Raw genomic sequence first — 7958 nt, 5'->3', positions numbered from 1 at the left:
GCGTGGCAGACCTCTCCTGACCCGCCCACTGCTCCCCTCAGCAGTGTACTTCGTCCATCTGCCTGTCCTGCTCCCCACTCTCTCTGGTGAAGCCTCTCACCACCCCTGCCCTCTGGCTTGTACCCCAATTCTGTGTAAATAAATAAATAAATCTTTTTAAAAATAAAAATAAAAAAACAATTTGAAACTAACATGAATCCTATAGGATATCATGAACCAATATTAGTACAATAACAAAATTTTAATAAAAATAAAAAGCTATTCACAGTGGGAGGGGAACGTATTGAGTTCTAGTTGGTAAAACACAGGGAAGTCAGTGAATACTCCAAACGTATTCATTGAGGGACGATAAAGCTTTCCCAATATGGCCTCCATGAGGGAGAAATCCACAAGGCCTGAGGGGCCACTCACAGGGAGGTCTGGAAGTACATGTACCCACGTTTTGGGTTTGCCAGATTAACTGTAAAAGTCCCACTCTTATTATAGACTTGAGCTTCCCCACACCTTGAGCCCTGAGGACAGGGAGGCCACTGAAGGAGACCAGGAGTGGGAAAAAAATCCACACCCACAGTTACTGTAAGAATGACAGAGACAGTCCCTTCATTCTATAGGCCGAGTGCTGGGGCGGGAGGCCTGCCTCAGGCCTCTGTGCCCAGACAGCTATCTAATTTGCTGATGACAGCCCAACAAGCCTTGCGCTATCCAGGAAGGTGCTAGGTTTATCCAGGTCCAGTGGTTTTTACAAGCAGCAAAAGTCCTGGGAAATCGACTTGTGCCAACCACTAGATTTCTCCCCCTTATAAAATAGAATAATCATAGCTTCACAGAGTTTTGTTTAATGGCTGAGCATGGAGCCAGTATTGAGTCAGGCTTGTGAGGCTGAACGCTTATGCAGAACTATGAGAAAACATCTGAAATGAACACACAAGATCTCGGTGTGGGTGAACGCTCACCTACACCCTTACTTACAAACAAATGCTTAATTGAGGTAAAGACAAAAACTTATCATTGTGTAATTGATGAGAGAGGGGAGTAGATAGGTAGATAGATAGAGAGATAGATAGATAGAGAGAGAGAGAGAGAGAGAGAGAGAGAGAGAGAGATTAACCTACCAGGATTAAAAAACCCAGAACAGGTAATACAGTGACTAAGATCAAATACTGTCAAGGCATTCACTCAACAACCAACAAAGGTGGAAAGGTGGAAAGGTGGATGCCTTCAAAGCTTCCTGCCAGCTTCCTCTAGACAGCCACACCCAGACAAGAAATGCAGACATAACAACTTCTTTCTTCAGCCGCCTTCTCCACTGTGTTTCCTGCTCCCCTGCCAAACTAGGTACACGCTGAACTGGTATGCTTCCTCCCAGGAAGCCCTACAGGGAGCTCTCTGAAGTCCTTTTGCAAGTGGCCTCTAACTTCTACTACCCAGAAGCAGAGTCCAGACCATCGAGTCAGTGAGAACTGAGGTTGCCCCAGTTCTTCACCCCTACTTGTCCCAGACACTTACCATGTTCCTTCACAGCTTTGTGACTTTGGCTGGACAAGGTAACTTGCTTTCACCACCACAACGAAGCAGAAAGGACCAAGTGCCTGTTTCGAGCTGAGGTCTCAAACAAGATGTCTTGCAGTTTCCATATGTACCTTTGCAGGCCTGTGAGAATTAGCCTGAGCCAGCCTAGCAGAAAGAGACAAACACCAAGTGGATAAAGCCAAGTCTCCCAGACAGATCAGTTGATAGCTGACCCCAGACATAAGAGCAAGCAACACTGAGCCTAGGAGAACCAACCCAAATGGCCCATCCACAAACTCAGAAGCTAAGTAAATGCTACTGAGTGTGGGCTGCTTTGTAACACAGTCAAGTAGTAGTAGGAGCTAAGCGATCCAAAATTCCAGCAGATCCCAGGCAAGGCTTTATACTGGATGGCTCCCATTGAATCCCATCCCCACCATTTGGGTATGTTGTTTTGAGGCAAAATACTACATAGGGCAAAAAGTAAGGAAAATTGTTATGGGGTAGGTTCCCTGAGAGGAAAATATTACATAGAATAAAATCCTGAGGAGAAATCTCTTTTGGCCAAATATTCCTGAGGTATAAATTCTACAAGGGGAAATGTGAGAAATATTGTCTTTTGGGTATGTTTTCCTGAGGTAAAATATCTATAAGGTAGGTGATCCTGAGGTGAAAATACTACATAGAATAAAACCTGAGAAGAATTATCTTTTGGGCACTTTTCCCGAGACAAAAAGACTATATATGGCTATATGTGAAAAAAAAAAAAAAAAAAACCTGTCTATGGGTAGGATTACCGGAGATGAAAAGGCTATAAACAGTAAATCGAGAGGAGAAAAGGCTTTGGTGCAAATTTTCCTGAGGGAAAAAGCCTATTAGGGCAAAAGCTGAGGAAAATTGTCTATGAGTTAGGTATTCCTGAGGGAAAAACTATATATAGGGTAAAACCTGAGGATAATGGTCTATGGGGTCTGTTTTCCTGAGGTGATAATACGTTGAATAAAATCCTGAGGAGAAATATCTATTGGGGATATTTTCCTTAAGTAAAAAAAATCTGTAAAGCGAATGATGTGATGAAAATTTCTATGGGAATGTTTTCCCAAGGAGCAAATACCACATAAATGAATCCTGAGGAGAGATATCTACTGGGGAACTTTACCTGAGGTAAAGAGTCTACACATGGCAAAATTGTCCAAGGTTAGATTTTCCAGAAGTAAAAACTATACAGGGCAAAACATGAGTAAAACTGTCAATGCAGTAGGTTTATCCTGAGGAGAAAATAATACAGAGATTAAAATCCTGAGGAGAAATATCTATTGGGCAACTTTACCTGAGGTCCTGAGGTGAAGATACCACATAGAATAAATCCTGATGAGAAATATCTATTGGGCAACATTTCCTGAGGTAAAACGTGCACACGGAGCAAAATCTGAGGGAAACAATCTGTGGGATAGGTTTTACTGAGGTGAAAATACTACATAGAAAAAAATACTGATGTGAGTATCTATTGGGCAACTTTTCTGAGGTAAAAAGTCCACTAGGGTTCTATGTGAGTCAAATTTTCTATGGCCTAGTGGCGCAGTGGGTTAAAGCACAGCACTAAGAAGGTAAAGCCACTTGCCCATGAATTTGATCCCCGCCTTCCCCGGAGGTGACCCACATGGTGTGGCAGACCTCTCCTGACCCGCTGCTCCCCTCAGCAGTGTACTTCATCAGTCAGCCTGTTCAGCTCCCCGCTCTGTCTCTGGTGAATCCTATCACTACCCCTGTACCTCTGGCCTGTACCCCAGTTCTGTATGAATAAATAAAAAATTTTTTTTCTATGGGGTATGTTTTCCTGAGGTGAAAATACCACATAGAATAATACATGAAGAGAGATATCTACTGGGCAAATTTTCCTGAGGTAAAAAGTCTGCACAGGGCAAAAAACAGAGGATTATTGTCTATGGATAGGTTTTCCTGAGGTGAAAATATTACATAGACTAAAATTCTGAGGTGAAATATATATTGGGCAAATATTCCTGAGGTAAAATGTGAAGGGAGAGCAAAATCTAAGGGAAACTGTCTATGGGGTATGATTTCCTGAGGTGAAAATACCATATAAGTGAATCTTGAGAAATATCTATTGGGGAACTTTTCCTGAGGTAAAAAATCTACATAACACTATATGTGAGTAAAACTTTCTATGAGCTATGTTTTCCTGAGGTGAAAATACCACATAGAATAAATCACAAGGAGAAATACCTATTGGACAACTTATCCTGAGGTAAAAAATCTTCACATGGCAGGAACTGAGGAATACTGTCTATGGGGTAGGGTTTCCTGAAGTGAAAATACTACATAGAATAAAATTCTGAGGTGAAATATCTATTGGGCAACTTTTCCTGAGGTAAAATGTGCACACACAGCAAATTTGAAGGAAACTGTCTATAGGGTAGTATTTCCTGAGGTGAAAATACAATGTAGTAAAATTCCGAAGTGAAATATCTATTGGGCAACGTTTCCTGAGGTAAAAAGTCTATATAACACTCTGTGTGAGGAAAATTTTCTATGGGGTATGTTTTCCTGGGTGAAAATACCACATATAATAATACCTGAGGAGAAATAATCCATTGAACAACTTTTCCTGAGGTAAAAAAGTCTACACAGGGCAACAACTGAGGAATACTGTCTATGGAGTATGTTTTCCTGAAGTGAAAATAGAGTAAAATTCTGAGGTGAAATATCTATTGGACAACATTTCCTGAGGTAAAATGTGCACACAGAGCAAAATCTGAAGGAAACTGTCTATAGGGTAGTATTTCCTGAGGTGAAAATACAACATAGTAAAATTCTGAGGTGAAATATCTATTGGGCAACGTTGCCTGAGGTAAAAAGTCTATATAACACTCTATGTGAGGAAAATTTTCTATGGGGTATGTTTTCCTGAGGTGAAAATACCACATAGAATAATAACATGAGGAGAAATATCCAGTGGACAACATTTCCTGAGGTCAAAAGTCTACACAGGAAAAAAACTGAAGAATACTGTCTATGGGATAGGTTTTCCTGAGGTGAAAATACTACATAGAGTAAAATTCTGAGGTGAAATATCTATTGGGCAAACTTTCCTGAGGTAAAATGTTCAGGGAGAGCAAAATCTGAAGGAAACTGTCTATGGAGTATGATTTCCTGAGGTGAAAATACCACATAAGTGAATCTTGAGCAGAGCTCTCTAGTGGGCAAATTTTCCTGAGGTAAGATGTACACACAGAGCAATATCTCAGGGAAACTGTCTATATGGTAGGTTTTCCTGAGGAGAAAATATTACATACAATAAAATCCTGGGGTAAATATCTATTGGGCAACTTTACCTGAAGTAAAAAGTCTACACAGGGCAAATAATGAAGAATGCATTTAGGGGGTAGGTTTTCTTGAGGTGAACATACCATAAAGAATAAAAATATGAGGTGAAATATGTATTGGGAAACTTTTCCTGAGGTGTAAAATCTATCTAGGGCTCTATGTCAGTAAAACTTTCTTGGGGTATGTTTTCCTGAGGTGAAAATACCATATAGAATAAATCCTGAGGAGAAATATCTATTGGGCAACTTTTCCTGAGGTAAAAAGTCTAACAGGGCAAAAATGAAGAATATTCTCTATGGGGTAGGTTTTCCTGAGGTGAAATTACCACATAGAATAAACCCTAGGAGAAATATCTAGTGGACAACGTTTCCTGAGGTAAAGTGTACACACATGGCAAAAGCTAAGGAATACTGTTACAGGGTAAGTTTTCTTGAGATGAAAATACCACATTGAATAAAAATCTGAGATGAATTATCTATTAGGCAACTTTTCCTGCAGTAAAAAGCCTATCTAGGGCTCTATGTGAGTAAAACTTTCTGTGTGGTATGTTTTCGAGAAGTGAAGATACCACATAGAATAATACCTGAGCAGAAATATCTATTGGGCAACTTTTCCTGAGGTATAAAGTCTACACAGGCAAAAACTGAGGAATAATGTCTATGGGGTAGGTTTTCCTGAGGTGAAAATAGTACACAGAGTAAAATTCTGAGGTAAAATATGTATTGGGCAAATTTTCCTGAGGTAAAACATGCACACAGAGCAAAATCTGAGGGAAACTGTCTATGGGGTATGATTTCCTAAGGTGAAAATAGCGTATAAGTGAATCCTGAGGAGAAATACCTACTAGGCAAATTTTCCTGAGGTAAACTGCACACAGAGAAAAATCTGAGGGAAACTGTCTATACAGTATGTTTCCTGGGGTGAAAATATTACACGGAATAATAATTCTGAGGAGAAATATCTATTGGGCAACTTCTCCTGAGGTATAAAATTCTACACATGGCAAGTACTGAGGAATATTGTCTATGGGGTAGTTTTTCCTGAGGTGAAAATATTACATAGAATAAAATTCTGAGGTGAAATATGTATTGGGCAATTTTTTTCCTGAGGTAAAACATGCACACACAGCAAAATCTGAGGGAAACTGTCTACGGAGTATGATTTCATGAGGTGAAAATACCACATAAATGAATCGTGAAGAGAAAAATTGACTACACAACTTTTCCTGAGGTAAAACGAACAGAGAGAGAAAAATCTGAAGGAAATTATCTATAGGGTAGGTTTTCCTGTGGTGAAAATACTATGTAGAATAAAATCCTGAGGAGAAGTATCTTTTGGGAAACTTATGCTGAGGTAAAAAGCTATATAACACTCTATGTGAGGAAAATTTTCTATGGGGTATGTCTTCCTGAAGTGAAAATACCACAAAAATGTAATCCTGAGGAGAAATGTCTATTGGGCAATGTTTCCTGAGGTAAAAAGTCTACACAGGGCAAAAACTGAGGAATACTATTTGGTCTATGGGGTAGGGTTCCCTGAGGTGAAAATACTACACAGAGTAAAATTCTGAGGTGAAAGATCTATTGGGCAACTTTTCCTGAGGTATAAAAGTGTACAATGACAAGAAATGAGGAATACGGTCTATGGGGTAGTTTTTACTGAGGTGAAAATATTACATAGAATATAATTTTAGGCAAATATTCCTGAGGGAAAACATGTACACAGAGCAAAATCTGACGGAATTGTCTATGTGATATGATTTCATGAGGTGAAAATACCACATAAATGAACCCTGAGGAGAAATATCTATTAGGCAACTTTTCCTGAGGTAAAATATGCACACAGAGGAAAAATCTGAGGGAAATTGTCTATAGGGTAGCCTTTCCTGAGGTGAATGTACTACGCAGAATAAAATCCTGAAGAGAAATATCTATTGGGCAACTTCTCCTGAGGTAAAAAGTCTATATAACACTCTATGTGAGGAAAATTTTCTATGGGGTATGTCTTCCTGAGGTGAAAATACCATATAAAATAAATCCTGAGGAGAAATATCTATTGGGCAACTTTTCCTGAGGTATAACATGCATGCAGAGCAAAATCTGAGGGAAACTGTCGGTGGGATAGGTTTTCCTGAGGTGAAAATACTACATAGGATACAATTTGAGGTGAATATCTACTGGGAATATTTTCCTGAGGTAAAAATTCCATCTAGGACGCTATGTGAGTAAAATTTTATGGGGTATGTTTTCCTGATGTGAAAATACCACATAGAATAATATCTGAGGGAAAATATCTGTTGGGCAACTTTTTGTGAACTTTTTGTGAGATAAAGTCTTCACAGGGAAAAATAAGAAATACTGTGTATGGGGTATGCTTTCCTGAGGTGAAAATACTGCATACAGCAACATTCTGAGGTTAAATATCTTATGGGCACCTTATCCTGAGGTAATGCGTGCACACAGAGCAAAATCTGAGGGATCCATTATGGGGCATGATTTCCTGAGGTGAAAATACCGCATAAATGAATCCTGAGGAGGAACATCTATTGGGCAAATTTTCCTAAGGTCAGATATACACACAGAGCAATATCTGAGGGCAACTGTCAATAGGGTAGGTATATTCTGAGAAGAAAGTACTTCAGATATTAAAATCCTGAGGTAAATATCTATTGTGCATCTTTTCCTGAGGTAAGAAGCCTATATAACACTCTATGTGAGAAAAATTTTCTATGGGGTATGTTTTCCGAGGTGAAAATACCACATAGAATAAATCCTGAGGATAAATATCTATTGGGCAAATTTTTCTGAGGTATAAAATTCTACACATGGCAAAAACTGAGGAATACTGTCCATGGGGTAGGTTTTACTGAGGTGAAAATGCTACATAGAATAAAATCCTGACTTAAATATCTATTGAGGAAATTTACTGAGGTAAAAATTCCATAGAATAAAAACCTGAGGTGAAATATGTATAGGGCAACTTTTCCTGAGGTAAAAATTCTATCTACGGCTCCATATGAGTAAAACTTTTTATAGGGTATGTTTTCCATAGGTGAAAACACCACATAGACTATTACCTGAGGAGAAATATCTATTGGGCAACTT

This window comes from Condylura cristata, unplaced genomic scaffold, assembly GCF_000260355.1.
Source record: "Condylura cristata isolate star-nosed mole 26May11 unplaced genomic scaffold, ConCri1.0 scaffold00041, whole genome shotgun sequence".
Lineage (NCBI taxonomy): Eukaryota > Metazoa > Chordata > Mammalia > Eulipotyphla > Talpidae > Condylura > Condylura cristata.
The sequence above is the reverse complement of the archived record's forward strand: the minus strand, read 5'-3'. Positions refer to the sequence as shown.